Raw genomic sequence first — 21,131 nt, 5'->3', positions numbered from 1 at the left:
TAAAATAATACAAATAATAAAACAGTGATCATGACGCAAAAGACACCTCAGAAGAGCCACTTCTTGCCATTCCCTGGGGACCTGGGCTGCCAAAGCGACTTGTTCCCAGCTGACCACAGCAGCGACAGTGGGATTACTGTTGGGGGTTGGGGGGAGGCCAGAATGCTTTTCACAATCTCCTGGGCTCTGGGCGATGCGCAGCTGAGAGATGCTGACAAAAGAAACTCCTCCGTGCATTGTGTGAGGCATAGTGTGCTGAGAGCCCTCTAAAAGCCAGTCTCTCCTCCAGCCCTGTTCTCCTTCCTTTCTTCCCTCCCACCTGCGCACTCACTCCCTTATGGCCTAGCTTAGTCGTCCCAGTGGATTTCACTGCAGCCCAAGAGGCAATGTGTGCTGTATCGCTTTGACCACAGCAGTTGGGAGCACAGTCCCCATTGCTGGGCCTTCGTTGTAACTGGTAGGCTCTCCTCCCCCAGCCAAGTGCCCCAGAGCTGTATGGGGTTTAAGAAAGAGAGCAAGCAGCTTTTAGAAGCATAAAATACGAAGGCTGAGAAAGAGTTGTAGGTAATGGTTTGTTGACTACACTCAAATTGGAAATGCACCCAAGGCATCTGAGAAATGTATACTCAAAAAAAGCGGGGTGGCTGCCCCGGTGGCCCAGCGGTTTAGTGCCACTTTCAGCCCGGGGTGTGATCCTGGAGACCTGGGATCAAGTCCCACCTCAGGCTCCCTGCCTGCTTCTCCTTCTGCCACCTCTCTCTCTCTCTCTCTCTCTGTCATGAATAAATAAATAATCTTTTTTAAAAAAAGATAATTTAATAAATCTCTCAGTACTTCCTTATTCTCATTCAAATGTGTTCATTTTTCCTTGTTAGAGTAACTATGGACATTGCAATATATATCCTTTTCTCATATATAATCGGCATTTATTTTACAGCATTTTGAACCAATCTGAGTTAACACACTTGTTCTTAGGACATGGTGAATTTGGGGATCCTGCTGCCGCCACCTTGTGCTTGATAGTGGTACTCACTAGTCTACATTATTCTCTCTCTACCACCAAGCACAATAGCTGGCACACAATCATTACTTTATATATGTTTGTTGAATAAATAGAATGAGTGCTTGGTTCCAGCTGAAGAATCAAGGCCTCTTTATTATATGTGCTCTGGCTTGACTCCAGCAAGTGGTTATTTGGCAATTATCCATGTCCAGGTCAACAGATGGCTTATAGGTATATACGTAAGAAACCTGCTACCCCTGAGGAGGGCAGCACCTCTATGGAAATAAGCAAATCATGGAGATCAGTAAAGACGGATCAACTATTATCTAGCACCTTTCAGATATTATCCAGTTAAAGTATTATTGTTTTCATAATACTTCCTGCTTTAGAACCATTTATTAGTGAGAGGAAACTCCTGTTCCCTGCCTTCATGTTTTCATATGGAGGTACTTCCTCTAGAAAACACTAGTCTTCTCTCTCTGCTCTTCATTCATTGCTCCTGACTTGTAATTGATGTACTTAGAAGACCCAGGTATGCTTCTCTCTGCCTCTTTTTTAGAGCTGACCTGTCCTCCAGGTGTATATACTCTCTCCTCTGCTTTGTCCTTAGCTCATGGGAATAGCGCCTTGGAATAGGACAGGCCTGGGATCGTGTGCTTGTGCCTATGATGAGGTGACTCAAAATACTGAGTTACGCATTAGTGATAGAACTAATGTCACATTTTCCAATGGGCTTTATCAGAAATAATGCTGGTTTTTTGTCTTCATTTATCTGGTTCCTCTATATTGTGATTCTCTCAGTTGGTGTCATCATCCAAAGGAGAATAAATGTATTGATCCTCATAGTATTGTTATGCTTGATTACAAAGTCTTTTTTCCCTTTAAATATGGAATTTTCAATGATAGAATAGTTTCCAAAGTTATTTTCTTCTCATCCAAAGAATCTAGAAATTCCAGTGCATGTACCTTAGTTATTTATTCTGAAGGTCAGTTGGGAAAGAATAGTCAGGGAACAGAAATTATCTTTATAGCACACTTGATTAGGGCATGACTTTCTGATCACCAAAAACAGGAGAATGCCAAAGAAGTATAAGAACTGGTTCTTTCTCTTGAGGCCTCACATCCTCCCCAGGAAGCTTAAATCTGCCATTTTTTCATATTGGGCATCACTGCAGCTAAGTATTCTGTGGCTTCTATCATAACAGCAGATTTACAGATGAGGTGGAATTTGAGCTGGGCTTTAAGGGGTACCTAAAATTTACCTAAGCTAGGGATGGTGTGGAGTTCAGGGAAGGAGCCTTAGGTGGGAGCATGAGGTTGGCACCAGCTTTGAGGCAGGCGCTAATCTATTTATGGGATAGAGAGGACATTGCATCTGGGAGTCAGGCAAACAAGGTTGAATCAGTTGGAGAGATCTGGCCGGATTTTGGAGAGTCTCACAAAAGAGGGGATTAGGCATGAGCCTGCAGGTGGGTGAGTTCTTGTGGGTACCAGATGGAGGATACAGGATGACCATGAGGAACGTATTATTTGAGTAAGATTAACTTGCAGACCTGTCCTATGCAAGGACACCTGCCTATCTACTTCCTTTGCTACCTCCTCAACTCTTTAATCTTCCTCTGAGCTGCTCCTGCATGAGGACCTGGCTGGGTGTCTCTGTCAGCCACTCTGAACAGTGGAGAGATGTGCCTGGCACAGAAGTTATGTGGGCTGCTTCTAAAAAGACTGAGAGTGTTCATTCCACCCAGACCATGGCTTTGAGATTTGAGATTGGATATCATGATGTGCATTTTTCATAAGAAAGGTGTTTATTTGTTTTGATAAATGAAAAAGCAGAAATAATCGTCCTTATTCATCTGTAAACACAGCACTATCTGGGAGCCATAGCAAAGGGCTATATGTAATAACAATAATAATAATAGCTACTGTCTATAAAAGTGTTTACTGCATGCTGGAACTTATCTTATTGTGTTTGCTGCATCTCTAACATATAGGTCTCTGACAAGGGCATATTGAACAGGTGTTAGGATTTTAACATGCTGGGAATAAATACAGACACAAAAGATAACCCCTGATGGGAAGGCTTTGGAATGGCCCATTACCAAATGTTGGAGACAGTCCAGCATGGTGGTTTGGGAATTGGAGGACTCAAGCTTGACTCTTGACTCTTTATTTTACTAGTTATATGGCCATGTATTATAGAGATTTTCCAACCTCTATAATACAGTCTCAGTTACCCAGTCTATAAAATGGGGGTCATAATACTTCAAACTCATGGTTATTTTTTTTCTAAACTTGTTGTTCTTGTTATTGTTGAAAGTGAGCCAATTAAGGTAACAAACTTACTAGCACAGTGCCTGGCACATAATAGATGTTCAGTAATGTTTAGCTATTATTATTAAGGGCCTCCTTAATAGCCTCCTGTGATTCATAATTTTTCTGTCATCCATTGTATCTTTGACTTGAGGCTTTGGAAGAGCCTCTAAATAACTAAAAATATGATATCTAATCATATTGTATCTAATCAAAGTTACACATTTTCACCCTCATATTCCTTGAACATCTTTGTGCAGTTCATTTATTAGCACTTTAAAATGATGGAGCTTTGGGAGAGAGTTACAGGCAGGATGGAATCATTTTGATAGCTAGGGAATGGAGTTATAAAAGAGGAAGAAATCTGAAGGAAAATAAAAGAGGCAAGTTAACAAAATGTATTGAATAACCACAGTATGGTAGGAACAATTTCGTGTATTGTCTATTTAATCCTCATAACAACTCAGTAAAGTAGATCATGTTGTTCTCACATACAGATGGAGAAATATGGACCATCAGAGATTAGGTAACTTGCCCACGACCGGGATTTGAACTCAGATCTCTCTCTTCATCCAAAGCCTCTGTGCTTTGTCCTGTATTCTGCTGGCCCTCAGGGAATGCACAGAACAATGCCTATTGGAAGAAGTTAAGCATCCTGGGGAAGCCAGGGGGAGGCTAAGGACATGGTGCCAGAGACCCCAATGTAAACATGTGAAAGAGGTAGACATTTCCCGATAACAGGGAAATGAGGGAAGGGTGGAGGAAAGGTATACTTTCACAATTTCTATTTCCAGTATCCCATAGGACTCATTTGGTCTGAGGGAGACCAAAAGGGTGAACCTCTGACCACACTTCCAAGGCCCATGACTGATCAGGACAATGCTATAGGGACCAGGGTTCTGAGAGGGGCAGCTCAATATCCTTCCCCTGTTAATGGCTGGGCATGAGCTGGCCTGACTAGGCAGGGGCCTGGGGAGCATAGGATAGGCAGGCCACTTTTTACATGTCATAGCAATGTGCAGAATTGACAAATCCATGTCTAGAAGGAGACTAAAGTCACAGTGAAGGCAGGTCCCCAATCTAGAGAGCTAGACAGAAAACAGGAGTCAGGATATAGGATGGAGGAACCATTGGTTTCGAAGGAGGCAGTGAGTGAGGAAAATCAACATGGGCATTGGGAGATGGCCCTGGAGGTATTCTGTGGGCAGGGAGTTGGCTTTTAGTGTGGTTCCTATGTCTTCCTTGGGAAGGTGGACTGGACACTTTTCAAGGAACCAGTTCTGATGTGCTATGATGTATGAACCTACAACCTTTGGGGTGAGGGATGTGATTTAGGGTGAGAACACAAGCCAAGGATGTGACAACCAAATGTGCTTGAGTGAGTGAAAACTGCCACAGTGAGAAATGTGTAGGCTGCCAACTAACAGGGCCAAGAAGAGTCAAGGAACTGCATGTTCCACCAGTACCTGTTTCTCTAATTCACATGCAAACCAGTGCCAGCCCAGTCGACCCTGCTTTTCAGGCTCTCTGCCTCCGGAAATGAAGAGCCAAAAAAGAAAACCTCAAGAAAATGATATGTACACTTCCATACATAGGTCCACTCAACAGCAAAGCTGACCACACTCCTGATAACTGCCCTCAGTTATCCCCAGTGAACCCATGTCACCAAATCACGTCTCTTCCCACCTTGAAGCCCTGTCACTTCCTTGAAGCGTGTGAATAAGTTGAGGATTTCATTGAGACCCTTCTCTTAAGTTTCTCTTTTTCACTTCCTACGCTTCTGACCATGCCCTCTCAGTATAGTCAGTATAGATTAGGCTATGTTGCAGAAACAACCCCCAAATCTCAGTAGCTTGAAACAACGGAGGTTTATATTTTGCTCAAGCTTCAAGGTCAACCTTCTGTATCATAGATGCCTCTCAGAAACTCAGGCTGACAGTTAAGTGCTTTGGCACAGCAGTGCCTCCCAGCAATCCTGCTCACATTTCATTGGTCATAACTAGTTGCATGGCCTTGCTAACATCAAGAGGGGAAAAGAGCAGTCTTCCATGTGTCTGAAGTGGAGGAAAACCAGGTATGAGCAATTATCAGTAGTATTTACCTGTCTTTGCTGATTTCTTTTTCTCTAGGTCCTGGTGAAACATTGGTTTCCCACAAGGTGCCAGTCTGAGCCATATTGTCCTTCTCTTTCTGAGAGGTCTCATTGACTTCTGTAGCTATAAGCCATCTGTGTCCTTATGACCCCTTGGTCTATTTCTCCAACTTTTGCCTCTCTCCTGTGCTGTAAGCTATATTTTCAACTGTATGATAGATCTGAATGAATTACTTCAAGCTCATCATGCTGCAAACCAAATTAACTTTCTATACCAAAATCCCCACCTCCTCTCTCTGCTAACACACCCACTTAGCCATCGTGGGGGCCTTTGGAATTTCTGGCTCTTCTAATCTGGTCTACAAATTCCTTTTTTATTCTGTGATATTTCTGTTGACCTGTCCATCGTCCTTTCCATTTTCAACACCCTTGATCATGTGAGGCCCAGGTTCCTGTCATAGCCTGTCAAATTGCCCCCCCCCATCTTTAGTCTTTAGCACAAACATAGCTATTTTCCTAAAAATAGATTTAATCATGTTGCTCCCTTGTGAAAAAACCTTTGAGAATTTCCTGCGACCCACAGAATAAATTAAATTACATCAAGTCGTTGGGGGAACAGGGTTGTATTTGAACAGAGCCAGACAAGGATTTGAATCCTGGTCTACCACCTACTAGCTGTGAGTAAGTTATTTAATCCCATTGACTCTCAGTTTTTCAATCTATAAAAAGAAGATAATAATACCTGCCTCTCAGGGTGGTTTTATTTCTTGCTCATGTTACATGCCTATCATCCATTTGGCTGGGAGCTCCATGCCAAGTTGTTATTGTGTTCCCTCTAGAACCTGGCCACTGGTAGGAGTAGCCACTCTCTGGCCACTGGATGGAGTAGCCACTCTCTGATCTCATCACCTCCTGCTCTATCCTGGCCCACTGTACTTTAGCCATGCTTTCCCACACTGGGGTGAGGAAAAAGAAGCTCTGAAGGTTCTTACTCTGGCAGGAAGTATTTGGCCTCAAACTTACTTGCCAGAATTGGTCATGTGTCCATATCCAACCTCAGGGAGTAAGAAGGCAAAGAGCCCAAAATATTATTTGAGCAGTCCCCATAGTCCCATAGAGGTTACCTCAGACCCTTGCCTTGTAGATTGACTCTTGGCCTGATCAAGCTCTGACACACAGACTCTGTGTGACCCTTAGCTAGTCAAACTTGTCAGGTTTTTCTCAGCCTCCTTCAAAAGAGGATGGGATGCTTTAAGTATATGAAGGACTTGAGGATTAAAAACTGATTCTCAAAGATGCTTTGACCAGAGGGAATGGAAACCATCTTTTGGTCAGTTCTCCTCACCACAGATGAGGAAACTCAATGACCAAGAAGAGTTAGACATCCTCACTTTGTGTTCTCTCGTGTGTTAGACTCTACATGTCCATCTCTGAACCCTCATCATCCCTTCCAGCAAGCCCCACCATCCAGCCTCTGTCTTCTCCATGGCTAGTGTCATCATCTGTTGTCTATTTATCCTTTGGAACACAATGTCCTCTTTCCTAGACTTCTTCCTTGGTTCCTCCCATGAATCAGAGCCTCTCCTCCTTATGTCATCCATGTCCCATTTATAGCATATGCCATTTTGTATTGATTTCTATGTCTGTCTCCTGAGAATATTGGATTTACTTAAATAAGGAATGGTATCTTCTACATCTCTGTATTTCTAATCTAACAAGTGGTAGTTTGTCTAGTGGCAAAAAATGGGAAAAAAATTCCAATAGCCACACAGGCAGTAGCAGAGTCAGTACCAAAACCTAACACTCTCAATTTTTGTTCCTATTAATTTTCTACTGAATTTTATTCAGCTTATAATTTTTAAATCCCTTACAGAACTGTGTCCTATGCTCTCCTGCTTGGGTTTAAGAGACTCTTTCTTACCAGACGTTTTTCCCTCTGTTCTCCACTGGACTTGCTAACTTGCTTTTGTTTGGTTGGTTGTTTCTTGTTTGGTGATAATACCACATTCCCATTCAAGACTGACATTCTCCATAAAACAAAAGATGTTTTGTTTTTATTTTTGCCTTTCAATGATCATGCTACAAGAAATAAGTTAATTCTAATTTGCAATCTCAGACTTTGAAAGGGGTCTAAATAGCTTTGGGGGATTAATGTATTGTAAATACTGAATTACTCTTAAGGTACTCTGATGAAAATTTTTTACAAACTGGAAGGTAGCATAGTGTTACAAGGATTATATTTACTATATTTACTATCATGACATTAAATTATACTTAACGTCCAGCCTCATATCTGATGCCTGGTATATACTCAGAATTTAATGAACAGATGAAGGCTTTTTCCCCCCAGATTATTTCACATTGTCCTCATGAGAAGTGGTTTTGTAGCCATGGACTCTACCTCTGGAGTCAGTAAGTGCTGTGTTCTGAAGGCCTTGTACAGGTCTCCAGGGGAAATGGCTGGACAATGGAAGTAACTTACCCAGTGCAGTCTGTTTTCTACCAATAGCAGGTATATTGTACGACCCTTCTTCTTGGAGAGCAGCCTCCTTACCACCCTACTGCCCCCCACTGACTCACAGTTTTAGGGTGCCTCTTTTACACTTCTGGAAGAATCCTAGGTCTTTCTCATAATATTCCAAATTGCCATATTTGGGGCAGGTATTTCCAGTTGTAAAAAACCACAACAAACCCCTCTTTAGCAGTCCTGGTCTCCTTCATTCAGTAAGCAGATAGTTCTTACTCTGAGCCAGGTGCTATGTTCTGTAGCATGCATAGACCTACTTTTAAGAGACCCTCTCACACTTTGCCCAGAAGACCATTTAGAATAATTCACCTATATTCCATTGTTTTATTACCCCCTGCTTTCCAATCTTCATTTTATATACTGTTTTGCATTTTATGTAACATGACCTTTTTTTTTCATATTCTTCATCCCCTGCATCCTTTGTGCCCTGCCTCTTTGTTCTCTAAATTTTACTCCCTGGGAGCAATCAGATGTGACTTACATTGGGCTTCATTTGAGTTATAACCATAGAGTGCCCAAGCTAGCAAGGCCCTTAGAGAATACTTTAGGGCTGAGGTAAAGTTCCCCTCTACCCCTGCAACCAAATTGTTTTGAAAAAGACCCAGAGGTGGTGAGTGGTAGAGCAGGGCTAGAATCCAGGCCCCTTGGCTCTATTCTATGTTCTCTGTCCTTACCAGCTGAACCTTTGGATATCTGACTTTGATCCTTGTTATCCCTTTCTCTTGATTTGGTGCCAAGACCATGGTTTCTATTCCTCATTAGATTGATTACAGAGACCAACAAGAACCCAGGTTTCAAAGTCATGGCTTCCTGTCTGTGTGTGTCAGCCTTTGAGGATGATGTGCTGTGGTTGGTAAAAGATGATGAGCCTTTTTAAATCATTATTGCTATCTAGATAGTGCAGCTTGAATTGCCACTGGTAGTCACAATAAGGCCCTTCTAATCCAGTGGGGACATGTTCAGGGGACAGCCAAGGAGGAGATGTTGCAACAGGACTTTCACGTGAAGAGTTTCTGTGTATAGAGTTGTTTGGGAAGCAGGCTTGTGGGTGAGGGACAAAGAATTCTAAAAAAGACTCTTATCCTACTTCCTTTAGCTCACTCAAAGACAGGTGGAGATCCGGAATGACTTGTGATGGTAATTTTTATTGTTATGTACACTGGTACTATAGATGTGTCTTGTCTCTTTGACAAGAGTAATGTGATTGGCCTGTTTGGGAACATGAGATAGGGGAGAAGATTCAACAGGTTCCCTCCCCCTAATTCACAGATTTCAAGACAGATGCTTGGTGGGGGTGTGGAAGATCTACCACTGAAGGGAGAGGAGCACTACCTAACCTCCAGTTGTCAGAGGGAAACAGGGATGCTGAAGTTATTAGGGCAGCAGGTGTTGGGGGCAGGGAGCAGAACAGATGGCTGCCGATCCTCACAGTCTTCTATTGGGATTTTTCTATTTTCTGCCCTACCCTTTAGTTTTCCCTTAATGATCACTGGAATCTGTGACTCTTTATGCTGTGGAGTGTCACTAGAGCAAAATACATTGGAATGTCAGGTTTGTTACTTACTGATTTAAATGGCTTGGGGGGTTGGAGGAGTTCCTCACCACACTTTTGGTTTGTCAAATTCACCTCTAGCTGTCTGGCTCTGCCCTTTGAGAGGGTGGTTGTGTGCATGGGAAATCAGGGGGCTTGAGGTTCTACTTAAGTGAATACAAGATATCGGGGTTTGAGAGCACCAGAGGCTCACCCCTGTACTTGGTGAGGGTAAAAATTAAAGATGAGTTCTGACTGCTTTTATATATTTTTGATAGAAGGGCCATTGGGGCAACTGTAAAGATACAGCCAGCAGACAATTTCTTGAATTGGGAGAAAAATTTATTTCCTTTTTGTGTTTTTAGGTTTTCTATATTCATCTATGATAGTATATGGTTTAATATAATTTCCAGAGCACCTATGTATATATTTTATTCTTTTACAAAACCGTATAACTGACCATAACTTCAAGAAAAATTATCATCCATTTTGTAAGAAATTGAGGCCCTCTGGCGACTTACCCAGAATTCTGTGACTAGAGTATGTCAAAGCTGGAACCAAAAACCAGTTCTTCTTCTAGTCTGGTCCTTTTTTTCTTACTTTTTGAGGTAACTCAACGCCCTCATAACCACGAAGCAATGTGTTTTCATGACTCATGGTTCATTGACTTACAAAAAACCTTCTTTCTGAAGTATTTCATATATACTCCCCGCATGCATATGTATGTGTGCGTATATGTATATACATATATATACACATATATATGTGTATAACATGTTATATGTGGTTTGTACCATATATGTGATATAATAACACAAATAAAATATCTGGATACTCACAATGAAGCTTCAGAGAGGGGATATTGCCAGTAGCAGTGAAACCCAGTGATCTTTCCCCAACTGTATCTCTCCACCTCCCCTTTAAGAGTAGTGCTTATTATTCCTTTGCTTTTCATTAGTTTACTACCTATATATATTTCCCTACACAATAAATCATTGAGTGCTATATGCCTGTTGGTTTGCTCACTTTTATTGCAGTGTAGAATTCCACTCCATAAATGTATTGCAAGTTATGTACCCTTTCTCCCCTTTGATACTTCTAGTTTTTTGCTAATGCAAATATACTGCCAGAAGATTCTGGAAGTGAATTGTTGAGGTTATAGGGCATATTTGCATGTTCAACTCTACAAGATAATTTCCAATTGCACTTTTAAAATCACATTTTAAAGTGATTGTACCAATTTACATTTTCACCACCAGCATGTATCAGAGATCTTGTTCCTCATTCTTGTTCAGACTTCAGCTTTTTGACTTCTGAATTTGCCAGTGTGATGTGTGTAAATAGCACCTTGTGGTTTTAATGTGCATCTTCTTGTTTACCACTGAGGTTGAGCAATATCTTCAAATGTTTATTGCCCATTTGTATTTGCTTTTTGCTTTTGTAAGTCATAACTTACTTAGACTCTTTTGTATGAATGGTTTAGGATAGCGACTCATTTCTATTTATTTTCCATATAGATAGTGAATGCTGTATGAAAATATTTAGCTCTTCTTGGCTTTTCTTTTCCATGTGAGTTTTAAAATCCTTACCAGATTCCAAGTAAACTTCTGTTAGGATTTTTATTAGAATGCTTTTTATCCTATAGTATAATTTAGTGTTTTTTTAAAAGATTTTATTTATTCATGAGTGACACAGAGAGAGGCAGAGACATAGGCAGAGGGAGAAGCAGGCTGCCTGCAATGAGCCCAATGAGGGACTTGATCCTCGACCAGGATCATGCCCTGAGTCAAAGGCAGATGCCCAACCACTGAGCCACCTAGGCGTCCTTTTAGTGGTGTTTATAATAAGTCTGTCCATTAACATATAGACATCTCCATTTATTTGTGCCTTCTTTAATGTCTTTTAACATAATTTTATAAGTCCAGAAAGGTCTTGCATATCTTTTCTTATATTTATTCATAAGTACTTCATGGCATTTGTTGCTAGTTTAATATTTTATTATTAATTGTTCTTATGTCTAGAGTTTCAATTGATTTTTGGATATTGATATTTTTATTCATTGATGTTGTTATACTCTTTTAATTATATTAAATTATATTTACATATTTTGAGGCTTCCAACACATATTTATCATTAGAGAATCATGGCTTTTATATATTTTTTCACTTTATTCTACTTACACCTCTATCAGATTTGAAGTTAGCATTCTGTATCTGTTCTTTCAATGGCTGAATATTAGTTTTTCCCAGGCATTCTTCAATTGATGAAACTTTTATAAATTTAATATCTCCTACCACAAAATACAAAATCTCAGTAAGTCATATTATCCTGTCTTGGGATTATTAGACCAAAATGCAGTTGTAATTTATATTTTTAACTGAACGATTTAGCATAATCTTTAGTGTTTTAAACATATTTTATTAGATTTACTCAGTTTCCTACTTATTTTTCTACTGTTCTTTCTTCTATCTTAGACTTTTTTTTTTTAAGATTTTATTTATTTATTCATGAGAGACACAGATTAGAGAGAGGCAGAGACACAGGCAGAGGGAGAAGCAAGCTCCAAGCAGGGAGCTGACGTGGGACTCCATCCCAGGTCTCCAGGATCACGCCCTGGGCCAAAGGCGGCGCTAAACTGCTGAGCCACCCAGGTTGCCCTATCTTAGACTTTTTGTTTTAGACTGTTTTCCTTATTTCTAAAGTACATTCTTCAGAGATTCCTTTGACAGTAAAAATTCCTTCGGTTTTTAGTTGTCTAAAAATATCTTTATTTTCACCACATCCTTAATGTTGGTCAGGATTTATAATTCAAAGGTGACAATTATTTTGTCTCAGCATTCTAAAGAAATAATCTCAGTATCCTGGCCTTCCATCATTGCTGATGAGAGCTAATTGTCATTCTTTAGTAAGTGATCAATTTTTTTTTCTTATTTCTTAGGCTCTGTTAAAGACTGTGTCTATGGTGTTGCATAGTTTTACTTTAAAGTTTTTAGTTATGGATTTCTAAATTTATCCTACTCTTATATGTGTTGTACTTACTATACTTATATTAGTTGAGTATTTCCTCAATTCTAAGAAATTAAGGTATTATCTTTTCAAATACTTCCTCTCTTCAGTCTGTCTTCTCTCTTATTATGGAATTCTGACTTAACTTAAAGACCTTCGTTGTATCCAGTGTTTTTATTAATCTCCCTTTCATTTTTCTCATCTCTTTATTTTATTGTGCTGTGTTTAAAAACAAACAATCAACCCTCCCTCCCTCCCCCCCAAAAAAACAAAAATAAAACTTCACAGTTCACTGACCTTTTATTCAATGCTGTTTGGCTGTGAAATTTACTTTTGAATTTTTAATTTCAAAGAAAGAGAAAATACAAATTATAGACATGAGGAATAAAAACAAGGTTATCACTAGAGGTCCTACAGGCATTAGAAAATATCAACAATTTTATGCCAGTAAATTCAACAACTTAGATAAAATAGCAAGTTCCTTGAAAACATGAATGTCAGAACTTACACGAAAAATTTAAAATCTAAATGAACCCATATCGTCTAAAGATTAAAGAAACTGAATTGATCTAAAACCTTTCCATTAAAGAACAAAACAAAACTTCAGGTCACATGTCAATTCTACCAAGTGTAATACCAATCTTCATGAACTTCTTTAGAATATAGAGTAATATAGAACACTTCCCAACTCATTTGATGTGGCAGGCATAACCCCAGTATGTAAATCTGACAAATATGTTACAAGAAAATTATAGAATAATATCCATCATGAACATAGATGCAAAATTCCTAAATAAAATATTATTAATCAAATCTGACAGCATAGAAAGATAATACATTATTACCAAGTAATGTTTAATCCATGAATACAAGGTTGGCTTAGCATTTGAAAATGAATATAAAAAGCCATGGTAACAGTCAGCATAAAAGGGAAAAAAGCATATGACATCTTGATAGATGCACAAAAAGAATTCAACAAAACCCAACTCTTTTTTATAATAAAAAGACACAGTAAGCTATTGATAGGAGAGAACTTTGTCAATCTGATAAAAGAGTCTCTAAAAACTTACAAACTAGCACCGTACTTATGGGTAAAATATTATTCCCTTCCCCACTCTGATCTGGAAATAGGCAAAAAATTTATATTTTCAGCACTTCTTAACACTGCTCTGTAGATCTGAGCCATTTTAATAAAGCAAGAAAAAGAAATAAATGGCAAGAGTATCAGAAAGGAAGAAATAAAATTGTAATTTTTTCACAAATAATACTATCATACATTTTGAAACTAACAAGAGAATGTATAAACTACTAGAGCTAATAAGCAAATTTAGCAAGATTACAGGATATAAGGTCAAATACAAAAAATTAATTGGGTTTTATATACTTGCAATAATCATTGCCAAAGTGAATGAAAAATGAATTCAAAAATTTTTTAATGGAACATAAAATCAAATATCCAGGCATAAATCTAACCAAAGTTGTGTAAAACCTTTATACTGAAAAGTATAGGACATTGCTGATATAAAGTCATTTAAAAATGGAGAGATATATACCATCTTTATAGATTGAAAGACTTAGAGATGCCTGTGTGGCTCAGTTGGTTAAGCTCTGCCTTCAGCTTAGGTCATGATCCCAGGTTCCTGGGATGAAGCCCCATGTCAGGCTTCCCTCTCGGCAGGGAATCTGCTTTTCCCTCTGCCCCTCCCTCTGCTCATGTGCTCTCTTTATGTCTCTCCATTAAAATAAATAAAATCTTTATTTCTTAATTTTAAATTTTTTTATTTATTTATTCATGAGAGACACAGAGAAAGAGGCAGAGGTAGAGGGAGAAGCAGGCTCCCTATGGAGAGCCTGATGTGATACTTGATCCCAGGACCCCAGAATCACACCCTGAGCAGAAGGCAGATGCTCAACCACTGAGCCACCCAGGTGTCCCTAAATAAAATCTTTAAAAATAAAAGACTTAATGTTATTAAGATATTTATTACCCCTAAATCAGTATATAGATTCAGTATATTCCCTATCAAAATTTCAGCAGACTAATTTGAAGAAATAAGTAAGATGATAAAAAAATCAACATGTAAATGCAAAAGCTTTAGAGAAGCCAGAGAGTTTGGTAAGAAGAATAAAGTTCAGGACTTTCACTACTTGATTTTAAGATTTACTATAATGCTACTATATCAAGACAATAGGGTATTGGTGCAATGATAGAGAAATAGATCAGTGGAAACAGAATAGAGAGAGCCCCTCATGGGTTGGTTGATTTTTGACAAAAATGCCAAGTTGGTTTAATGAGTAAAGGAAAGTTTTTAATGAATCATGTTAGATCTACTGGATATTGGTATGGGGAAGAAAAAGTGAATCCAGACCCCTATCTGTCTCTGTAGATAAATACTAATTTGAGAATGTCAGAGATTTAGGGCAGGCAAATATTTCTTGGACAAAATACAAAAAGCACAAACAATAAAACAAAAAATCATTAAGTTGGGTTTTGTAAAAATAAAAAAAATCTGTTCATCCAAAAGGCAACATTAAGAAAATGGATGTAGACAAGCCACAGAATGGCAGGAAATATTTATATATCATATACCTGCTTTTCATTTTTTTTGACTGAGGAGATTTCTGTTACTTAAGAATTATTATTATTAAAATATTATATTAATAATTAATTAAATTATTAATTAAATTATAATTAATTAAATATTATAAAATATTACTTAATATTTCTGTTACTTAAGCTTAAGAATGCATTAATTGCCATGCTTTTTGCAGTTTACTCAGCATCTGGGAATTTTGTATAAAAGGAATTTCAGAACACTAGGTGGATCATTCTGCCAGAAGTAGAAGCCAGTTTTGTTTGTTTCTTGGTTTGTTTGTTTCTTGGTTTTTTGTTGTTGTCGTTTACTTTTCAGATTCTCTATAAAATGCAATCATTTTCTGATTAGCATTAGGGAGAAATACAGTTATAGCATCATAGTGACTACCTTATTTCACATTTAATCAGAATTACGTAGCCAATCTTATCTAGTTCCTCCTTTTGGAAGTAATAGAGCTACTCTATGAACCAGCAATTGCACTACTGAGTTATTTCCCCAAAGATACTGATGAAGTGAAACGATGGGACAGCTGCACCCCCATGTTCATAGCAGCAATGTCCACAATAGCCAAACTGTGGAAGGAGCCACGATGTCCTTCAACAGATGAATATATAAAAAAGATGTGATTATATCTATATCTATATCTATATCTATATCTATATCTATATCTATATCCACAATGGAATATTACTCAGCCATCAGAAAAGATGAATACCTACCATTTACATTGACATGGATAGAACTGGAGGGTATGATGCTGAGTGAAATAAGTCAGTCAGAGAAAGACAATTATCATATGGTTTCACTCATATGTGGAATATAAGAAATAGTGAAAGGGACCATAAGGGAAGAGGGGGAAACTGAGTGGGGAAAAACTAGAGAGGAAGACAAACCATGAGAGACTCCTAACTCTGGGACACAAACAAAGGGTTGCAGAAGGGGAGGTGGATGGGGGGATATGGTAACTGGGTGATGGGCATTAAGAAGGGTACACAATGAGATGAGGAGTGGGTGTTATATGTTGACAAATTGAATTTAAATAAAATAAAAAATGGGCCCCTGGGTGGCTCAGTGGTTGAGTGTCTGCCTTTGGCTTAGGTCATGATCCCGGGGTCCTGGGATCGAGTTCCAAATCAGGCTCCTGGGGGGAGTCTGCTTCTCCCTCTGCCTGTGTCTCTGCCTCTGTGTGTGTGTGTCTCTCATGAATAAATAAATAAAATATTTTTAAAATAAAATAAAACTCCAAACTTCAGGGGAAAAAAAAATGAAGTAAGGCCTATACTTACTAGTTTGCCAGGTAGGAGGCATATCTACAAAGGAGTAGGTAAATTTCTGGGAACAATGTTGGCACGATAGATCTTTTCAGGTGTTAAGCTTCCTGTATGAGGGCTCTGGCAATAAATGCGTGTATGTATGTACCCACATATGTGTATGTACTTGTTCATGATTGTGAAGCCATGTGTATGCGCAGATCATGTTTTCTTTTTTTAATGTTTTCAAATAAGATTCATTTTCAGGTAAGAACAGAAGGTCTGGAAAGAAGTAATATTTTAACTCAGAATCCAACGTAGTATTTGGATGTAGGATAGATAAAAAATGATCAGTGTTTATTAGCAGAGCATGTTTACTTGCAAAAAGATATGGCTATTATTTATGCTATTGAAAATTGGTCCTTTTAATGAGAACCCATTTCTCTTAACTACTGTTTGATAATAAAAGGGCAATATGCATTTCCTACTTCCTGCACACGATGAGAATGTGAATTTAATGCCTCTGTATGATTTCATCCTCTCAACTGCACAGGGCAGGGCAGAAATATCCTGTGGCAGAGTTCAGGGGCCTACTTAAGAAAGAAAAAAGAAGATACACTTTCCTCTTAGTATTTCTTGCTACCTTATTTATATTATCCTTGACCCCCCAGATGTCTGTTTTGAGTTAATGTCCCAAAGTGATAAAGTATCAGCAGTCATCCACCCACAGTACTTTAGACTTTGAGAGTACCAACTGCTTTGGGCCAGATTCAACTCACATATATTTAAGATATACTATGCTAGGTGCTCTTACAAGCCCATTGACACAACAGCTGAGTTCAGCTTGGTATTTTTATCAGTGACATGTATTAGGAAATTGAGCCTCAGAGAGGTTAAATGACTTGCCTGTGGTCTATGATTCAAAGCTAGGTATAACAAATCCAAATACAGTTCTTTTTCTTTTTTTCACTATACTACATGTTTAATTATTTTCTTAGGACATCTTGTTAATTTAGTTGTGTATTTATTGTTACAGAATTCTCATTGGAAAGTGCATAGCCTATGGTAGTCTTTTTTTTTTTTTAAGATTTATTTATTTATGGGAGACACACACAGAGAGAGAGAGAGAGAGAGGCAGAGACATAGGCAGAGGGAGAAGCAGGCTCTCTGCAGGAGCCTGATGTGGGACTTGATCCCAGATCCCGGGATCATGACCTGAGCTGAAGGCAGCCACCCAACCACTGAGCCACCCAGGCGTCCCAAGCCTACAGTAGTCTTAAGCACTGATGCCCACCATATGTTAGCCTTTCAGACAGAGAACGTCTTTGCTTGTATATCAACTGCTTTTGTAGCATTCGTCTCTAATAAGCGTTGAAATTTTCACTGAGATAATAATAAATTGCATTTTATCAAAGAACTTAGGTTAACTGTAAGATAAGCTAAAGAAGTTGGTGATTTATTAAATATCTTCCATTTAAGAAAGACCTCTAAATAAAATATAATAACCATCAACATAATTGAGTCTGCAGAGGGATGAGCTGTTAATGGCAGCAGAAAAAAATTTAAACTGAACGTACTAAAGAATTCCCTGAAGTGATGACACTTTGCAGCTTTGGCACAGTTTTGAAAGTTCATGTAAAGTGTCAAAGAAAAGGTGTATAACTTGTTTTAAGAGTGGCTTGGTTGAGAATTAATTCCTGGAGGTAGAAGGACTGATCATACAACCGGTAGATGGATCTACAGTGATCATGGCTGATAAAGGTAACTTATCTCTGGAGAAAAAAATGCAAGAATTCTGAATGTTCTGTTACCTTTATTCATTCACTTGACAAGTTTTGTTGAGTTCCTTCTAAATATCTGGACACTGAGAACACAATGTTGAATATTAGAGAAGAGATTCTTCCCTCATATAGGTTATATTCTGGTGGAAAGACAAAAAAAAAAACAGGCAAAAAAATCATATTATAGTGAAAAAAAGTCATGTTTTAGTGACAATGAAATAAAACAGCCTGATATCATAGAGCAGCATGACAACTAGTGGGATTATTAACTTTGGTTCTGTGATTAGGAAAGGCCTCTGAAGTCAGAGAGATAGACAAGGATTGGACCCATGTAAGGTCTTACAGACTATAGTAAAGAATTTGGATTTTAGTAGTGAGATGCCAGGGGAAGGTCATAAACAAGGGGTAACATGACTATTTTATATATATCAAGTTACCCCCACCCCACTTTTCCCTTCCATGAAGGAAATAGATGTTCAGAGAAAGGTGGAAATAAGAAGTCAGTGAGATTATTGTGGTCTACTGAGGGTAGGAAGCATCCAGGCAAGACACCAGAGTAACCTGGGCTCAGGTGGTAGCAGTGAGTTGGAGAGAAGGTAGTAGATGGAATGGCTGGGAATTGCTTATAGATTGGATTGGGCTTGCATGACAAAAAGAAAAGAATTGAAAATGACTATTAGGCTGGGTGGTATTATTTATTTACTGAGATGAGAAAGACTAGAGGAGAAGCAGTTCAGGGGAGAAATCAAAAGTTCCGCTTTGGCGGAATCCACAGTGTTGATATCAAGGAAACAGTTGCATTAATGGCTTTGGAGTTCACTGGTGAGTTGGGGTGGGAGATAGAAATGTGGTCTTTAGCATAGGATGGTGTTGATTCCATACGACTCTCTGAGACCACCTAGAGGGAGAATGCTCAAGGAGAACACCCAGGTCTGGATTGCCAATGTTTGGAAGAGAAGCAAAGGAGATTGAGAAGAACCCTCTCCTAGAAAAATAAGTGGGAGTCATGGAGTCATAGATCCTCATGGGCCATCACCTTCTCCACCCCCTCTCACCCCATACAGTCTGCACATTCTGGAGCCACACATCTTCAGGACTGAGGTCCAGGGCATATGCTACTAGACCTGCTTTCTTCTTTTGTTCCAAACTCCTATACCGCCCTTTGCCCAGTGGTTGCCTGTGGGGTGGGGTGCAGTTCATTCATTTAGCAAATGTTTCCCAAGCAGCCAGTCGGTGCTGGGACTATGAGTGTGATGTAGAACAAGAGCAATTTGCCACGGTCCCTGCCCTCACAGAATTGACAGCATAATAGGGCCATCAACAAGTAGACAATTTATAAAGAACAGACATGTTTGACGTGTGGCTGTTTCTAGTACAGACTATGTGATTTGGGCAAGTTTAGTTGTACTGAGCCTTGATTTTTCTGCCTGAAAAATGGGTCTGACTTTGAGGTTTAATATACCCTGAAGATATGAATGACTACATGTGAGTGCAGACTCCTACCTAGCCCATCATGGAGATGTTTGTAAGGATAATGAATAGAAAAGCCTATTCAGCCTTCCTATGTGGTAAGCTCACATTTGGTGCATTAGCCAACACCAGTCTACAAATCTTGTTCACCACCCTCAGAACTCTCTCCCCATCTTGTTCTCTCCAACCCATTTTTCCCTTCAGATTTCCGCTCTGCTCCTCACTATCCACCACTCCTCTCTGTCAGTTCTGGACCTTCTCTTTGGTTCTGCTTGGCCATTCCAAAGCAGAAGAAAGGGCTTGTTTTAACAGGGAAGAATCTTTTGATGCTGAACTGGGAAGATTTTACCTCTCTGAGAGGAATCTATAACGTTTAAATTATCTGGGGCTGTTGAACAATGGATTCTGGGAAATTGAAAGCTTTTTACCAAGGGGGGAGAAAACCCATACAGTGTTAAATGTATAATGACTCAACTTGGTAATGAACTCTCTGTCTTTCCCTTGAACGCAGCCACACCTGTTCCTCAGAAGCCTCCAAACGTGTGTGTGTGGGGGGGTGCTGATGGCTGCCGCTTCTCAGAAGAGCACAAAAAAGTGTCTCTTAAGAGAACACAGCCATTTGTTCACTGTCAAAGATGCCTCTTTCCTGTTGTAATTAGAGTGCTGTGAGGAGGGGATGAAAATGAGGGAGAAAGAATATGAAATCCCTTACTTGCCATGGCTCATTCTTAATTCCCACGGCTCATTCTTCCTTCCCATAGGGTCTTGAACCCACTGAAATATCATGGCTGAAACATACACTACTATGCACAGAGAGAGAGAGAGAGAAGGTGACATGTGTGCCTGAGTTCATGCCTCGATGGTATCTGCGTGCTACAGTGGGTGGTGCAGACTGGTAGGTGGTTACACAGAGTAGGGAGATCTGAATTCCACTTGGTAGCTCTGTGTCTTTCTGTAAGTCAATTGACCCTTTGGGTCTTTACTTCTCTGATCTGTCGAATAGAGAGGTACGATTTCCTAGTTCCCATCTTAAAAGCTTGTAAGACAAGCACATGAGAACATGTCACTCTCCTGTGTCCATAATACATCCTATCCCTTGATCCTCCCTGCTAACAGGAGGAGATGGTAAGCAGTTGGAATGGAATGATGCATCATTCAAGAATATTTGTGGTGTTTTGTTTTGAATTTTGTTTGCAGCAATAGCCATAAAAATTCCACAAAAATTGATTATATTTTCCTGAAAAATCAGTCATCATCTTTCTAGCATATGACAGCAGGGGAAAAAGAGAAGGGGTGGTAGAGAGAGACCATCTAGGACAACTCCACAGCACATACTCCTTGAAGCAGCTGGCCCATACCACACGGGTAACCGAATTGGTGCTATCAGGCCTAATGATTTTAACATGAATGTGTCTGGATATCTAGCTGATGTTTGATCTTTTGATCCCCATTCCCCCACCCCCAGATCCTCTGCTTCTTACAGTGTCTTTTCCATCTCAGTTCATTTAAGTCCATTCTTGTCACTGCTCAAGCTAAGAAACCTTGGAGATCATCTTTGGCC

At 39.3% G+C, this 21,131-nt stretch overlaps 1 protein-coding gene across 11 annotated transcripts in view; it reads left to right on the top strand.

Annotated features, from left to right (window-relative positions):
- CACNA1E (calcium voltage-gated channel subunit alpha1 E) overlaps positions 1-21,131 on the top strand; it is a 381,746-nt gene that overhangs the window by 255,792 nt on the left and 104,823 nt on the right. The window lies entirely within an intron of this gene.

Source organism: Canis aureus, chromosome 6, assembly GCF_053574225.1.
Source record: "Canis aureus isolate CA01 chromosome 6, VMU_Caureus_v.1.0, whole genome shotgun sequence".
Taxonomy (NCBI): Eukaryota; Metazoa; Chordata; class Mammalia; order Carnivora; family Canidae; genus Canis; species Canis aureus.
This window is presented reverse-complemented; position numbering and strand designations above follow the sequence as displayed.